The following is an 18,069-nucleotide window of genomic DNA, read 5'->3' as shown; positions in this document are numbered from 1 at the left end:
CTAGTTTTATTATTGGACTATCAGCCAAGAAAATACTAAGAAGCAATCTTGGTGAATATCATACATTCCATATATAGTCCTACTTACTCCACTGTGTAGCAGCAATCCAATTTCCCCCTGTTAAAAGGAATCTTTCACCCTTGGCAGTAGTGATCCCCTCCCTTCTCTCTCTGTTGATTAGTGATAGAAAAAGCCCAAACCTGCCAGCAAGCAGTGTCCACTTCTAATTCACTGAAACCATGTTTCCTAGGAAGCATTCCTCCCTTGAGTACTAAAACCTCCAAAACCACTAAGTCTGAAGTTTCAGGGACCAAAAAATTCCTCAAGTGGTTTATTAGGCATAATAAAAGAACCCAACACAAATGCATACATATGTACACCCAAAGACATACACAACCATGTTCACAGCAGCTCTCCTCCTAGGAGCCCAAAAATGGAAACATCAGGACTTCCCTGGTGGCGCAGTGGTTGAGAGTCCGCCTGCCGATGCAGGGGAACACGGGTTCATGCCCCGGTCCAGGAAGATCTCACATGCCGTGGAGCGGCTGGGCCCGTGAGCCATGGCCACTGAGCCTGCCCGTCTGGAGCCTGTGCTCCACAGCAGGAGAGGCCACAGCAGTGAGAGGCGTGCGTAACGCAAAAAAAAAAAAAAAAAAAAAAAGGAAACATCTCTGATGTTTATCAACAGTAAAATGGATAAATAAATGTGGTATATTTATAAAGTAGAATACTGTATAGCAATGAAAATGAATGAACAACTGCTCCAGGTAACAACATGGATGAATCTCACAATGTTAAATAAAAGAAGCCAGACACTAAAGAATACATTATTCAATTTATATAAAGGTTAACCACTGTCATGTATTCAATTTATATAAAGGTTAACCACTGTCAAACCTCATCTTTGGTGTTAGAATTCAGGATGATGATTACCTTTGGGAAGGAAGAAGAGTAACGACTAAGAAGGGACATAGTTATTGATGTGGGTGGTGATTACATAGTTATCTTCACTTTGTGGCAAGTCATGCTGAACAATATTTGTGCATTTTTCTATATGTTATGCATCCTTTTAAAAAAATTCATATAACTGCCATCTTGTGTATAATGTATAATTTCTCTGGATGCTTTTAAGTTGTTTTTCTGAATTAGTTTTATCAGTTTGACTGTAACATGCATAGGTGTGACTTTCATTGCAATTTTTCTGCTTGTGATTTACTGAGCTTTGTGGATTTGTAGTTTTATGCTTTTCACCAAGTTTGGAAAACATGCCACCAGTTGTTTTTTTTTTTTTTTACAAAATTAGTCATACTGAAAATAGAGGGACTACTCTCATCTCCACTCTGCATACATTTTGGGAAAGGTGGCACCATATACTGATGACTGATTTTAAGCATATACTTCATTCTTTAGGTCAGCATCCCCAATTTGCAGGTTATTGTATCCCAGCTGGCCTCATAAATGGAACCAGCTTTCCAATTCGTTCTCTCCAAGTTCTTGTCTAGCCTGTCAACTCATAAGCTGCTGACAACAAACCAGTGTATACCCTTACCTCAGGCCATGTCTCCTAAAATTCTTCCCTATGGAAGGATTTCCCTTTACTATTCTGGGTCAGGGCCACTAATGAGTGGTGGTGGTGTGTAGTGACCACTCACATCCAGCTATTGGCAGCTCACTGCAGATTCTTCCATGAACAAACAGGACCCATGCTTTTTTCTCTTCCATTAATTGGTCAGAAAGAACTCCTCATGAAGCCAATTTATATGGGTTTGGGGGGAAGTGCTGAAGGAATAGAGTCAGGGACTATAGGAGTCTGAGTCACCTGCTCATTTAGTTTAATTTTAGCCGTGTCCCAGTCTCATAGGGAGTAGACTGCTTCTGTGCTCATCCAGTTGTATGGTTCGGTGAATCAGATAACACCAGTTTGTGATGGGTGGTTTTATTATTCACATGGTCACTTGATGTCCCATGATCAGGTGTTCCGTCTCGACCAGGTAGCAGGAGCAAATCAGGAGGTGCTTTTCAAAGAAACAAAACAAAATGTTGTTGGCTGAGGCAGATACATCCTTACTCCAAAACCAAAGGGTTTATGTTGTAATTCCCCTATTGGAACTTACCCAAGGCTTCATTTAACATCTCTAACACATAAACTTCCAATACCATTGGATCTGCCCAATCATAAGGCCCAACTGGCAAGACAGTTTGCTCTGGGCCCCACTCAAAACATGTAGTCTTATAGTTATCTGAAAACAGATAAGAGCAGGTCACCCTAATATACTTTATTTTGTTGCCTCCAGAACCCCAAAAGGCCTGCTACACATTTTTTCCTTCTTCTTTGTTATAATGGTAGAAAACACAACTACCTGCCATTTATTTGAATGGATATCCTAACATGTCTTAGGCCACCGCACCCCTAGAAACTCGGTGCAGGTCCTGGAAGTTTTGCAGGGTTTATCTTGCATCTTCTGGCAGGCATATGTCTTATCAAATCATGCAGAATGCTTGCTACTGCCTGCTCACTAGGTTCATTTAACATAATTTCATTGCTGTAATAGACCAGTGTGATAGTCTATGGTACAATGATATGGTCAAGGTCCCTCCATACCATAGAGACAACAGGAAAGCTGACACAGCCCTGAGACAAGACAGGGTGTACTGTTGTCCCTGCCAGTTAAACGCAATCTGCTTGTGGCTTTCTTTCCTGACTGGACTCGGGTGGGGGCGGGGCAGAGCGCGTTTCCAGATCCGTACCTGTGTACCAGGTCGCAGTCTGTACTAACTTCCTCCAGTGCAGGTACCACACCTGGACAGCTGCAGTTGGCACCCCACCTGATTAAGCTTTGCAACAATCCACCGTCATTTCTCACTACCCATCTGGTTACCACACAGGGAATTTAAATGGGAATCTGGTACGAATCACCATGCCCGCATGGGGGCACTAACTTCTGTACTGCTTTTCTTTTACTGTCTTGGGAGGGAGTGGTAACAAGCAGTTCTGAACTTCTATGTAGTCCTTCCTACCATAATGCTCAATCTATTGGTCAGAAAACCAAAATGAAGATTGCTTCAATTATTAAAATATATTTATTCTTACTACACATCTGGGGCTGGAGAAATAACCAGTGTGGGTCTCTCTGGGCTCACTGTTAGCTAGACTCTGGCCAGGACTCCATCTGTCACTTGACTTTCTTAGGCCCCCTATTTAACCAATAAATAGCCACCGGAGAAGGATTAGGGCAGTGATTCCCTAACTTGCTCACTGGAATTACCTGGGGAGCTTTAAAAATACAAGTGCCTGGGTCTCACCCACAGAACTTATATGAGTTAATTGGCTTGGGGTGTGCCCCTGGCTTTAGAATTCTAAGGTGTTCTTATGTGCAGACAAGTTTGGAAACCACTGGGTTAGGGGAAGATTCATGGTTATACCACTGTGGCTGCATTGCAGGTTCCTCCTCTAAAGGACCAAATCTATCCCGATCATCAGGAAGTACCAATTTAACTGTAATAACACAAGTTAGTCTGCATCTCAGAATTTTTCCACCTAAATATGTCAAGCAGCACCTTAATAGGTTAATCTATTTTATTTCCAGGGACCTCAAGATCATTTAGTATCCATTACTACTTTTCCCTGTGGGTCAAAACACTCTTGTTCACATTTTCGTTTTTGGCTTATTATGGTAATTGTGCCCACCTTGTCTCTGACGGTTGTATGCTATCATATGATCTCTACCACTTTAGGCTTCTTTATTCCCAATGAGATCAGGAAACTCAATTCTACTACAGCTTTCATCACCATCATTTTTGCAAACAAAGGAGAGCCACTTCAGAGCTCTTTGGGAATGCTGGTGCTCCCATCACCAATGCTTTTTTTTTTTTTTTTTTCTCTCGTACGCGGGCCTCTCACTGTCTTGGCCTCTCCCGTTGCGGAGCACAGGCTCCGGACGCGCAGGCTCAGCGGCCATGGCTCACGGGCCCAGCCGCTCCGCGGCATGTGGGACCTTCCCGGACCAGGGCACGAACCCGCGTCCCCTGCATCGGCTGGCGGACTCTCAACCACTGCGCCACCAGGGAAGCCCCACCAATGCATTTTTTAATGACTTGGTGAAAGTTGAGGATGGCTAAGGAGCCACTGTACTCCTTCCTCTATGGTATGCCAGGGGATTTCTGATATTCTGAAATTATTTCAAATTTTATTTGTAGGCCGTTTATTTTTATTTTGGGAGCCATTTATTATTTGTAGGCAGTTACTGAGTCCAAGGCTCATCCTAGCAAACTATTAATGCCAACATATTAAATCTTAATTCTCAGGTAAGTTTGCCTTGATTAAACCTTATGTCTACTTTCCCTCGGTGTAACACCCTTAGAACCCACTTCTATATATACTCCCCAGGTTCTTGCTGGTCAAAACAACAAGGTCTTAAACTCCTCTGTAGGTAGTCTCTTGCCAGAGCAGGATGCATACTTCCCTGATGGGGAGGCTATGTTGGGATGGAACTGGGAGGTGGTGAGGGTAAATTCTGAGGACAATAGGAATCAACTTATAAGAGAGCTGCCCCAAATGTAGTCACTGAAAGCCTCTATGCAGAGGAGGCTGGTTTCCTCTGAGAGCAAAGGAAGTTCAGGGGAATATGAAGGTTCAGAGTTCTCAGCTTCATTCTTGTCTGCCCAACTATCCCCATTCTGTGTCTCAGGGCCCACTCCTTTCCCATCAATGCTAACCTTAGTGTAAGAAAACTGGAAGAACTGAGCATTTAATTAGTACTACGAATCTACCTTATCTGCTCACTGATTACAGAAGATGAAGGACTCCTTCAAAGCTACAGTGGAGGAGCTCTGATCCCCTACAAGCATTCTTAACTATATATTAATAGTTTTCATATTTTTCTTTTTCCTATGTACAATGTGTTTAGGACCATAAGAGAAGCCTGGTGGGTTCAGAATCTTTATAATTACTATGATTACCATGGTGATACTTTCTCTCCCCTCCCCTCCGTCTTCACTCCATCCCATGCTATTAATGGTCATCACAACAGTACTGTAAGCCATGGATTATAATCTGTGGTCCCTGTACCTATAGCAATGAGGTTATCCTTGTGATTGATTTTACATATGTGTGTGTATGTGTGCATATAAGCCAATCCCAGAAGCCCATTGTGAGGATCCATTTCCTGTGATAACTCCTGGTACCAATTAATCTATCAATTAGGGTTATAAAAAGAAATAGAAAGCACACTCAAAATAAGAAAGGAAAAGATTGGTAAAATATATTAAACTTAAGAACTTTTTTCCAAAAGATGCTATTAAGGAAATGAAAAGACAAACCATGTTATGGGAAAGGATATTTGGTGCACATATATTTGACCAAGAACTCATATCCAGAGTACATAAAGAAGTCCTAAAGTTCAATAAGGAAAAGAATGACAACCCAACAGAAATATGGATAAGTGACTTGAACAAGCACTTAAAAAAAAAGAGGATCCCCAAATGGCAAATAATGTAAGATGGTGTTCAAGCTCAATAGACATCAGGTAAATGCAAATTAATGCCAAATGAGATACCACTACACACCTATCAGAATGGCTTAAAAAAAAACAAAACTGACAATACTCAGTGTTGCCTAGGGTGTGGAGAACATGAAACTTTCATATACTGCTGGTGAGGATATAAAAAACATAAACTTTGGAAAACTGTCATTCTTTACAGTTTGAATCTACCTCAATGACCAAGGAATTTTAACCCTATGTACTCTCTCAATAGAAATGTCTGCCCACGTACACCAAGTGACATATGAAAGAATGCTTGTGGTACCATTATTTGTTAGTAGCCCCAAAGTAGAAAAAACCCAAATAGCTACAACAGAATGGATATACTTATTTTATCCACATAATGGAATATAGCAATGAATACGAACAAACTACTTCTACAAACAACAGATGAATCTTACAAATATAATGGTGAAATGCATATTTAATCTCTTTCATGTATGATTCAAAACCAGGCAAAACTAATCTATGGTTAGAAATTAGAATGAGTGGTTACATTTGGGGAGGACGGGCAGGATTGTTACTGGGGGGTCACATAAGAGGTTTCCATGTAACTGGTGATATTCTATTTCCTGGGTGATGGATAGAGGGATATTTTTACTTTATGATAGATACTTCATTTGTTTATGCAGTATGCTGTATTTCAGTTTTTTAAAAGGGTGGTCCTAATAAGATTAGGAACTACTGGTTATGCCTACTTGCCCTTCTCCATCAATTCAAACACTTCTTCCTTCAACGCCCAGTTCAGATTCCACAACTTACTTGAAGCCCAACAACTTCAGCTAGAAAGGACTTATCTTTCTGCTTGGTTTTCATTACATTTCCTGGGAGACAGTATAATACAGTAGAAGTGGTACAGGCTAAGGGGCTTGGGCTTTAATCTGTAAGGCAATAATAAGCAAGAGAGTGATGTGGTCATATTTGTATCTGCTCACCATGAATTTAACTCATTATAACAGTACTTATTTACATTTCTTTGAATATGCAAACAAAAATTTACATACACATATAAGTGTAAAAATGTCATGTTAGACTGTTACAATATTTGCCCCCAATGAATCATGCCTCCTTTGTTTATGCCTTTTTGCAATGTGCCTTTGCCACCTTAACTAACAAAAGGTAGTTTATTTCCCCATTTCTTGAATCTAGGCTAGCCTTGGGACTTGTTTTGACCACAGAATGCAGTAGCTGTGACTCTGTGTAACTTCTTTGGATGAGGTTTAGAAAGGCTTTACAGTTCCTTTTTCACCTTTTGGAACACTGCCCTGGGCCACTATGCTGTGAATAAGTCTGGGATGAAAGACCATGTGAAGGGAGCCATGTGAATGAGCCCAGAGAAAACCAACAGAAAAACTTTCTAGCCAAAACACAGCATGGTGAGAAATAATAAATCATTATTGTCTTAAGCCATTAAATTTTGTGGTTGATTTGTAATGCAGGAATAGATAATCTAGTCTATTATGGCAGAGACTGCTATTGTCTCTCAGTGTCCCTTCTTCTCCCTCATCCTTTAGTATTAGAACCCCCAAGTTTTGGCTTGGTACATTGCTACACAGGCAAGGACTATATTTCCTAGCTTCCCTTGGAGGTCTGGCCATGTGACTACATTTTGGCCCATGGGCTATAAGTGGAAATGATGGCTGCAAATTCTGTGACATGCCCTTAAAAAGAAGAGGTATACTGTTTTTCCATTTCCCATTCCCAGATACATCTTGGCAGGAGCTGGAACAACCACCTTAGGCCATGAAATAGAAGCCGCATATTGAGTATAGCTGATTAACAAGCCTGGATCCCTAACACCTGAGGCTGCTGTATCAATCTTGAACTGATTATTTCTGGACTGTTATGGAACAGAAAAAAAAAAACCTTCCATCTTATTTAAGTCATTATTATTTTGGCCTTAAAGCAACCAAACCTATATCCCAAGTAATATGTATTTTCCATTATTCCCCCCATATAGTTATATACAAATACTCATGTGTGTATATATACATCTACAAATATAAATATTTTGAGTGTAAACAGGCACAAACACAAATATGCAAACCATTTATGTGTGTTGACAATTATGTTTTATAGACTGGGATCATATTATACACACTTTTCTTCATCTTGTTTTTTTCTCATTTAAGCAGTAGTGTTGGATTGGCCAAAAAGCTCCTTCAGCTTTTAAGTAAAAATAAAAGACACATTTTTCATTTTTACCAAGAACTTTATTGAACAACGTATTCACCGTTTTGTTCCACTAACTTCTGCCATTTTTCAGGCAACTTCATAATTCCATCTTCCCAAAACTTTTTATGTTTTTGAGCAAAGAACTGTTCCATAGGCCTTTTACAGTCTTCCAGGGAATTGAAATTTTTTCCATTAAGAGAATTTTGTAAAGACCGAAATAAATGGAAATCCGAAGGTGCAATGTCTGGTGAATATGGCGGATGAATTGGAACTTCCCAGCCAAGCTGTAACAGTTTTTTGCCTGGTCATCAAAGAAACATGCGGTCTTGCTGATGGAAGGTTATGCGTTTTCTGTTGACTAATTCTGGACGCTTTTCGTCAAGTGCTGCTTTCAGTTGGTCTAACTGGAGGCTGTACTTGTTGGAATTAATCGTTTGGTTTTCCAGAAGGAGCTCATAATAGAAGACTACCTTTCAATCCCACCATATACACACATCACCTTCTCTGGATGAAGACCCGCCTTTGGTGTGGTTCATTTCACTTGCCCCACGATCTCTTCCATTCCACATTATTGTACAGTATCCACTTTCCATCACCCATCACAATTTGTTTTAAAAACGGAACATTTTCGTAAAGTTTCAGTGGAGAATCACATGCGGAAATACGGTCAAGAAGGTTTTTTTCACTTAACTTATGTGGAACCCAAACATCAAAGCGATTAACATAACCAAGCTGGTGCAAATGATTTTCAACGCTTGATTTGGATATTTTGAGTATGTCGGCTATTTCCCTCTAGCAATATCGTTGACTGTTCTCAATTAATGTCTAGATTTGATTGCTATCAACTTCAACTGATGTACCCAACCATGGAGCATCATCCAGTGAGAAATCTCCAGCACAAAAGTTCGCAAACCACTTTTGACATGTTCGATCAGTCCCAGCACCTTCTCCATACACTGCACAAATCTTTTTTTGCGTTTCAGTTGCGTTTTTACCTTTCTTGAAATAATAAAGCATAATATGCTGAAAATGTTGTTTTCTTCCACCTTCAATATTAAAATGGCTACATAAAAATTCATCAATTTTGGGACTTGCCTGGTGGCACAGTGGTTAAGACTCTGCACTCCCAATGCAGGGGACTGGAGTTCAATCCCTGGTCAGGGAACCAGATCCCACATGCATGCCGCAACTAAGAGTTCACATGCCACAACTAAGGAGCCCACCTGCCGCAACTAAGGACCTGGCGAGCTGCAACTAAGAAGCCTGCCTGCTGCAACTAAGGAGCCCACGTGCTGCAACTAAGGAGCCCACCACAACTAAGACCCAGTACAACCAAATAAATATTTTAAAAAAATTCACCAACTTTGGTAAGTTTGTTTAAATGCACACTGATATGACAGCTGTCCCATACAATCTAACAAAATTGTTTTGAATGAAGTTAAAGACAACTAAGCGCTATTAGAGCTGTCTTACAGAAAAAATCGAATCAACTTTTTGGCTAACCCAATATCTTGTGGAAATCACAATTCAACTCATACTGCTTTAATTTATTCTTTTCCATAAGATACAAAAACTGTAATTAATTCAACCATTTTCCTATTAATGAGCTTTCGTTTTGTTACTTGTTTTTTGATACTATGGATGATACTACAGTGAATATTCTCACAGATAGACCCTTACGTAGTATTTTATACCTATAGGACAGATTCGCAAGAATGATGTAGCTAGGACAAAAGATATTTGTAGTTTAAAACATTTTAACACAGGTTGCCAGACTGTTTTGCAAATAGGTTGAAAAAGTTCACATTTATACCAGCAATGTATAATACCCTTTTAGTTGGATCCCTACTGGCAACAGGTGCTATTGGTCATTTAACATTTTGCCCATTCTGAAAAGATGTCTCACTTCACTTGTAACAGGAGAAATGCGTAATACTACACTAAGATTAAACATTTTCACTTATCAGTCCCAAATCCAAAAGTTTGATAACATACTCTAATGACAATGCTGTGGGGTCACTCTTCCATGTTGTTTATATAACACAGGGAAATCTGGCAATATCTATCAAAATCCCACACACATTACATACCCTTTGATCCAGCAATCTTATTTCTGTGAAATCTTGAACATGTGAGACAAAATTATAAACAGTATTATTCATTACTACACTGTTTTCAAAAGCAAAAGACTGAAATCAATGCAAATATCCATCATAAGGGCTGGTAAAATAAATGCTGGTATTCTTGTAGTGAAATACAATGCAGCTGTTAAAGGATAAGAACTCTCATTATGGAGCTACTTACATAACTGAGTTGTGGAACACAGTGCATTATGATAACCTTTGCTTTTTTTCTTTTTTTTAAGGAGAATAAAATAAACTCATATTTGTATAAAAAAGCTCTGGGAAATACTTGAGAAACTAATCAAAGTGGTTGTGAGACGAGTGGTGTTGGCATGGGAAATGGGTGGATGGCAGATATGTGGGGGAAACTTCAACTCAAAACATAAATACCTATCCACCTATCTAGATACACAAACACACATTACATTTGAATGAATTGCTCGTCAAAAGGAAAAGAAAAAGAAAAATAGTTCCAGTAGAGTGAATTCCCCAGTTTCCTTTATGTGATTTTTGTCAAGTCAATTTAACTATCTGATCCTCTTTCTTCAACTGTAAAACAGGGATAAGATCTGCTTCACAATGCTTTGGTGAGCACTAGATTAGCTCTGTCACTTAATAAACTGACACTTAATAAATGTTAGTTGAATGAAAAAAAAAAAAAGGTTTGCCAATCTGTTACATAGGCCTAATTGGCATCTCATTATTTTAGTTTGCAGTTTCCTGATTTCTTCTGTTTTTTTTTGGCGGTACGCGGGCCTCTCACTGTTGTGGCCTCTCCCATTGTGGAGCACAGGCTCCGGACGCGTAGGCCCAGCAGCCATGGCTCACGGGCCCAGCCGCTCCGCGGCACGTGGGATCCTCCCGGACCGGGGCACAAACCCGCATCCCACGCATCAGCAGGCGGACTCTCAACCACTGCGCCACCAGGGAAGCCCATGATTTCTTCTGATTTTGAGCATCTTTTCTCATTTGGATTTACCATTTGCTGAGTTCGTATTCTTTGCCCACCCATTTTTCTGTAGAATTGCTTGCTCCCTTTTTTTTTTAATATCTTTTTTTTTTTTTGGAATTTACAAAGTGGTCCCATACTGTGTATATCTTTTCTTTTCTTTTTTTTTTTTTTGGCTGCGTTGGGTCTTTGTTGCTGCACACGGGCTTTCTCTAGTTGTGGCAAGAGGAGGCTACTCTTCGTTGTGTGTGGGCCTCTCATGCGGTGGCTTATCTTGTTGCGGAGCACGGCCTTCAGTAGTTGCAGCATACGGGCTCAGCAGTTGCAGCACGTGGGCCCTAGAGCATGCCGACTCAGTAGTTGTGGCTCGCGGGCTCTAGAGCACAGGCACAGTAGTTGTGGCACATGGGCTTAGTTGCTCCGCAGCACGTGGGATTTTCCCAGACCAGGGGTCAAACCTGTGTGCCCTGCATTGGCAGGCGGATTCTTAACCTCTGAGCCACCAGGGAAGTCCCTGCTTGTTCCCTTGATGTGAATTTCTAAGAGCTCTTTTAATATTATAGATGTTAAACTTCACTGTACATATTTTTCTAAATGTATTATATACCTATTAACTTTAACTATGTTTATATTTTTGCATACAAGTTATTTCTTACACTGACAAATGTCTCTCTTTTTTAGAAGAACGTGTATTCTGCTGTTGTTGGGTTAAGTATTCTATAAATGTCAATTAGATCCAGTTGACTGATGGTACTACAGAGTTCAACTATATCCTCACAGATTTTCTGCCTGCTAGATCTATTGATTACTGAAAGAGGGGTGATGAAGTCTCCAGCTACAATAGTGATTTCGTTTATTTCTCCTTGAAGCTCTGTCAGTTTTTGCCTTAGCTGTCTTAAGGCTCTGTTGTTAGACATACACACATTAAAGGTTGCTGCATCTTTCTGGAGCATTGACCTCTTTATCATTATGTAATGACCTTTCCTATCACTGATAATTTTCCTTGTTCTGAAGTCCGTTTTGTCTGCATATAGCAACTACACTTTCCTTTGATGAGCATTAGCATAGCAGATCTTTCTCCATGCTTTTACTTTTAACCTATCTGTGTCTTTATATTTAAAGTGGGTTTCTTATGTATGGTTCCTGAGAAAATAGAGATCTAGTAAGGGATGCTGGCTTCCTCCCTCCAAATTAACCCTGGGTAGGTACAGAAAGGAAGTAAGGGCTTGAGGAATAAAATCAAAAACTGTGAAGAAACCCTAGTTAGGGTCAGAAGTTTTTAAGTATTGTTCCTGCCACCCCCCCACTGATCATCCCACTTCGGGACAATCAGTTCCAGACAACTGATTACTACGCAAATGATCAGCAACAGACCAGGCTTCCCAGCGTAGAACAGCGTCTGTTAAAGTGAGCTGCTGATGAAAAAGCGTGTGGGCGGACCAGATATTCTAGAGCAGTGGACAGTCACTCCACCATTCCTTCCCCAAACCTCCAGGGTTTTGGTGGATTACAACAGCCTTCTGCTGTTGAATTACGAATTTCAAGGCAAATCTTTACTAAAGGAGTTGTCCAGTGAAACAGGAACCAACAGAGATAGAGCACTATACTCTTCTGTGGTGCCTGGAGCCTTCCGCTCTCTATTCCTTCAACTTGTGGGAAGGGGTAAAACTAGGGTCTACCCTTTTGCTCATCCTCCACATCCATTATGAGAGAGAGCAGTAGAGAACATGAGCTTGTGAACCAAAATATCTAGGCACCTGAGGAGTATGATCACCATGTGACACAACAAATTAAACAACATATACCAACTGAAGCAGAATTATAGGAACAGATATTTAATTTTAAAAAACAATTCAAATTTAATAGTTTAAAAACAATCCAATTATTCATTCAAAAGATCTTTATTGTGCACCTATGAACTGTCAGGCACTGAGGATTCATCAGTGAACAAGACAGACAAAAATCTTTGTGTACTTTCTAGTGGTGCAAAATGGCCTGGGGCACAGAGACAAAAACATACAAACACCTAAATATCTAACTAACTAACCATTAAACCATTTTAGAAGGTAATAATTGCTTATAAAAATAAAGCAGGTAAAGCAGATTGGAACTGCTTAAAAGGGTGAATAAAAATTGTGACCCTAATTTTAAAACGAAACTGAGCCTAAGACAGGAGTCAAGAAGATGCTGAGCGGTAGGTTACTAATGTGTGAAGAAGAAACAAGAAATCATAAAACGGTCATAAGAAAATATTAGGTATAAAAATATGAGTTTATGGGCTTCCCTGGCGGTGCAGTGGTTGAGAGTCCACCTGCCGATGCAGGGGACACAGGTTCGTGCCCCGGTCTGGGAAGATCCCACATGCCGCGGAGCGGCTGGGCCCGTGAGCCATGGCCGCTGAGCCTGCGTGTCCGGAGCCTGTGCTCCGCAACGGGAGAGGCCACAACAGTGAGAGGCCCGCGTACCGCAATAAATAAATAAATAAATAATTTAAAATTATAAAATAATATTGTACATGGTAAGAAATTTAAATAAAAGTAGAAAGTTAAAGACCTCATTAACTCTTCCTTTCCATAGAAGTGATCATTTTTCTGTGTCTCCTTCCAGAAATGTCCTATGCATAATCAAATGTGTGAATGTGTATAGTTTTAAAAATCTATAAATAGGATTTTATACAAATTTTCTGCAACTTGCTTTTTTTCACATATATGGATCTATTTTAGAGATACAGGTTTTAAAGGACAGTAAAAATCTCATTTAAAAGGCAAAATTATAGTGATAATAAAAAGATCAGTGGTTGCCAGGGATGTGGGATGGGAGGGGCAGGGACGAATAGGTGGAACGCAGGGCATTTTTAGGGCAATGAAACTATTCTGTTATGACACAACGTTAGATACGTGAAACTATGCATTTGTCAAAACCTACAGAACTGTATGACACAAAGAGTGAACCCTAAAATGTAAACTATGGACTTTAATAGTAATGAATCAATATTGGTTTATCAACTGTAACAAATGTGCCACACTAATGCGAGACGTAAATAATAGGAGAAACTGGGTGTGTACGTGAAGTGTCATATGGAAACTCTCTGTATTTTCTGCCCAATTTTTCTACAAACCTAGAACTGCTCTAAAAAATAAAGTCTATTAAAAAAAAAAAAACCCAAAAAACCTTCACTTAGGAAAACTATTTTTAAAGCTTTGCATAGAGTATTTTAGAGTTGGAGGCTCAAAGTCAAATATTGGGCAGGTTGTTGCTACGGTCCAGGCATAAAATGATTAGTGCTAGGCTTCCCTGGTGGCGCAGTGGTTAAGAATCCGCCTGCCAATGCAGGGGACACAGGTTCAAGCCCTGGTCTGGGAAGATACCACATGCCGCGGAGCAACTAAGCCCGTGCGCCACAACTACTGAGCCCGTGAGCCACAACTACTGAAGCCCGCGCACCTAGAGCCTGTGCTCCACAACAAGAGAAGCCACCACAATGAGAAGCCCGCACACCGCAACTAAGAGTAGCCCCCACTTGCCGCAACTAGAGAAAGCCTGTGCGCAGCAACAAAGACCCAATGCAATCAAAAATAAAAAATTGTAAATAAAATAAATTTTAAAAAATGATTAGTGCTAAGGCAGCAAATGAAATTAGTTTGAACTATTAGATTTGCTAATACCTAAGAAAATTGGACCTCAGAAAATCTTAAGTAGAATTTAAAGTTTCTGATTTAAAGAAGTAGTATGTCAAAAATAGTATGTTAACCAGGAGTAGGAAAAAAAAATATGCTTAAGAATTAAGTGGACAAAAGAGAGATGTGGCTGAAAAGATGCGAATAGCCATAAATGACATGTTAAACACATTTTTTAAGTTAACATGACATGGAGGAACCAGGAAATTATCCATCTAATATACTTGGTGTGGCTTATGTACTTAAACTGTTTACTTCCAGATTTTTACAACCTACATATTTTCTAAACATAACAGTCATTAACAAGATATATTGGGTGCACTCAATCTGAATAGTGTTATTCTATATAAAATGCAGCTATCTTTGAGTTTACAAGCTCAAAGGCAAATATAAATTCAAAAGTTAGATAATATAAAGCAACATATTATTAAACGCACAGTGGTATCACAAAGCGTATCAGATTCCTGTTTTCTTTAGCTCCTAGTTCATCAGCACTTGGAGTAGGCTAGTTCCATAAACTCCTGAGGTAAATAAGATTCTACCTTATTTTTTTAATGATTATATATCAAGATTACAGTAAGCGTGGAATTTCTAAGACAAAAAAGGTGGCTTCCGAAAAAGAAAAAGCAGCTTCAAAGACCTACACAGAATTAAGCTCTTTATTATGTATGTATACATAAATTTTGTATCTATTTACTTTTTAACTATAATCTTTTTCTAGTCAGTGACTACAAAAGTGGCATCTCAATACACACTCATAGAAATTACAGAATAGAAAGGTTTTTTCCAAGTTCACTCTATTCTACCAAGTGTCTCTAGGAATTTTCTATCAGGCAATTCTATATACTGCTTGTTTTTAGCACCACAAGCATTATGGAAGAAGACTTTTAAATAGTTTTACCATTTGTTATTAATTTAAAGATACCAAATTTGTTTCTCTAGTTTTGCTTTTATTTCCAGTTTGCTGCATTTCCTCTTAACACTGTGGGTAAGGTGGGCAGTTAAAATGTGGTTCCTCAAAAACAAAAGGGAGGTATAATATAAGAACACCAAAATCAAAATCCTCTTTTTAAAAAAGTTTTGTTTATCCCTTTAAAAATGTCTGAACACATAAACTGACAGATTTAATAGAAATCCTTTTTAAAAATTTGCTTAGTTTCTTACATAATAGTCATTAATTTAACCCCAAACTTAAATCATTAATTTGAGCCCAGGAGGGTAAGTCTCCTCTCAATTTGTTCAAACATATTAGGTGTTCCATTAATTTCATCTTATTGTTTCAATCTATCAATCTCCAATTCCTTTTACCTCTCTCTTACTTTGGGCTTCTTATTTGCTTGATTACATGTCCTACTTCTTCTTGGTTTAATCCACATGTAGGTGGTATCCATCCCCCATTAGTTTCTTGAAAAAGGATGAATGAACTATATTTGAGAGACTTCAGGATTGAAAATAACTTTATTCTAGCCTTATATTTGATTGACAGCGTGACTTATACAGAATTCTAAATTAGAAGTAATTTTCCTTCAGAATTTTGAAGCATTGCTCCATTATCCTTTCGCTTCCAGAGTTGTTATTAAGTAGAACACATTCACCTTCGTATGCACCATATGAAACCTCTATCAACTTTTTTTCTATCAACTTGTACAATTTACTCTTTGTCTCTCTACTCGTTATCTTCATAGAGTAGGGAAAGGGGAGGTGGGGGATACACAGAAAAAGAGCTCCAGAAATCAGCACGGGTCCTCTTAAGCATTTTATACCTACAGCAATCTTAATAAGGTCCCCAAGAGCCACATGTGATTAGCACTGGCATACTGCACTATCATACAGACTGTGCAGCCCTAGAGCAACCACTGTAAGAAACAAAACGAGGTTCAGCGACAATAAAAGAGGTGTGTTGGGACTTCCCTGGTGGCACAGTGGTTAAGAATCCGCCTGCCAATGCAGGGGATACGGGTTCAAGCCCTGGTCTGGGAAGATCCCACATTCCGCAGAGCAACTAAGCCCGTGCACCACAACTACTGTGCCTGCGCTCTAGAGCCCGCGAACTACAACTACTGAGTCTGCGTGCCACAACTACTGAAGCCCGCGCTCCGCAACAAGAGAAGCACCGCAATGAGAAGACTGTGCACTGCAACGAAGAGCAGCCTCTGCTCACCGCACCTAGAGAAAGTCCACGCGCAGCAACTAAGACCCAACGCAGCCAAAAAAAAGAAAGAAAAAAAAAAACATGTTGATAGCAATGTAAAAATAATAATTATGACAAAGATAAAAGCTAACACTACTGTGCATGTCTATGTGCCAGGTACTGTTTTAGTTGCTTCATATATGTTAATCACTGAATTAGTATATACAATACAACCTTAAGAAGTAGGTATTGTCTTCATTCTTATAGGTTATATATTTTACCCTGGCACAGCCAGAATTCTAGTCTAAACAGTCTAGCTCCAGAATCTTGTGGTCTTAACTATTATGCTATATTGCCTTCCAGCAGCAGATGGTAGTCATTTTTTGTTGTTTATTATACTACTTTTAAATATCTTTTCTTGACAAAATAAAGTTGGCAAACCCATGTTGATTTCCTCAATTAAAAAATTTATTGGTTGGTGAAATGTGAAAGCCTGGAAATCACCAGTTGTAGGGCCAGTAGAGAACAAGAAAATGAAAATCTGAGAGAAGGTAACTGATGGAGCAAGGTCTTGGAGGATGAGTTCTAGAACATAGGGAGGAGTTAAATTTAAAGGACAGGGCAGACACTAAGTACAGGAGGAATTATAGTCACATTTAGAGATGATGGGGAAGAAAGATTCTCTAGTAACTAAAAATCAAGGTCATCTGAGCCCAAAACAAGCCTGATAGTGTCAATTAGAAGGCTTAAAAATAATATAGAATGGTGAAGATTTAGAGCAACTTTTGTGAGGAATGGGAAAAAATAAAGCCGGGATTGGATGGACAGACTAGAAAAATAGAGATGGTTTCAACACTAAATATCTTGAAGAAGTCAAGAAATAAGGTTAGTGGGAGTAAAGGAGTGGACGATGTATAAACAAATAAATGAGGTTGTGGTTAGAAGGTAGGATTTCTGAATTTAAGATCTCAAAGCCAGAGGTAATGCTCATTCATTGACAACGATGAAGACGATACTGCTGATAATAACCATTCATTAAGCACACTAAAAAAATTAATTACATATAGTCATAACAACATTACTATCAGCATATTACAGAGAAGAAACTGAGGCCCTAATGAATTTTCAATTAACACTCAAGTTTTTTATAGAACTTAACAAGATGATGCTGAAATTCATATATAGTAGGAAAGGGCCTGTAATTCCCTAGAACATTTTGAAGAAAATAGGTGAATATTAACTATTGTTAATACCCTACTGGCTATTAACACTTATTATAAAACAGCAGCAATTATGATAGTGTGGTTATGTTATAGAGGTCATACAAATTGACCAATGGAAAATAATAAACAATCCATGGATGTGTGAAAAACTGATTTGAAATCAATGACATTACAAACCATAAAAGAAAAGTTATACTATTCAATAAATGCTGCTAGAACAATTAGTTGTTCATATATAAAATAAATTAGAT

At 39.0% G+C, this 18,069-nt stretch overlaps 1 long non-coding RNA gene across 3 annotated transcripts in view; it reads right to left on the bottom strand.

Moving 5' to 3' along the window:
* Positions 1–318: 318 nt before the first annotated feature.
* LOC111179114 (uncharacterized) overlaps positions 319–18,069 on the bottom strand; it is a 21,771-nt gene continuing 4,020 nt past the window's right edge. For 2 of the 3 annotated variants that reach the window (XR_016393404.1, XR_016393405.1), the window contains one exon: positions 319–2,015. This is a non-coding gene — a long non-coding RNA (uncharacterized LOC111179114). Of the gene's footprint in view, positions 2,016–2,114; positions 2,241–18,069 lie in introns of all 3 variants that reach the window. The other variant, XR_002645835.3, reaches the window with a different exon arrangement.

Source organism: Delphinapterus leucas, chromosome 5, assembly GCF_059928025.1.
Source record: "Delphinapterus leucas isolate spDelLeu-1000000601 "Yukka" chromosome 5, BTC_Dleu_Yukka2, whole genome shotgun sequence".
Taxonomy (NCBI): Eukaryota; Metazoa; Chordata; class Mammalia; order Artiodactyla; family Monodontidae; genus Delphinapterus; species Delphinapterus leucas.
This window is presented reverse-complemented; position numbering and strand designations above follow the sequence as displayed.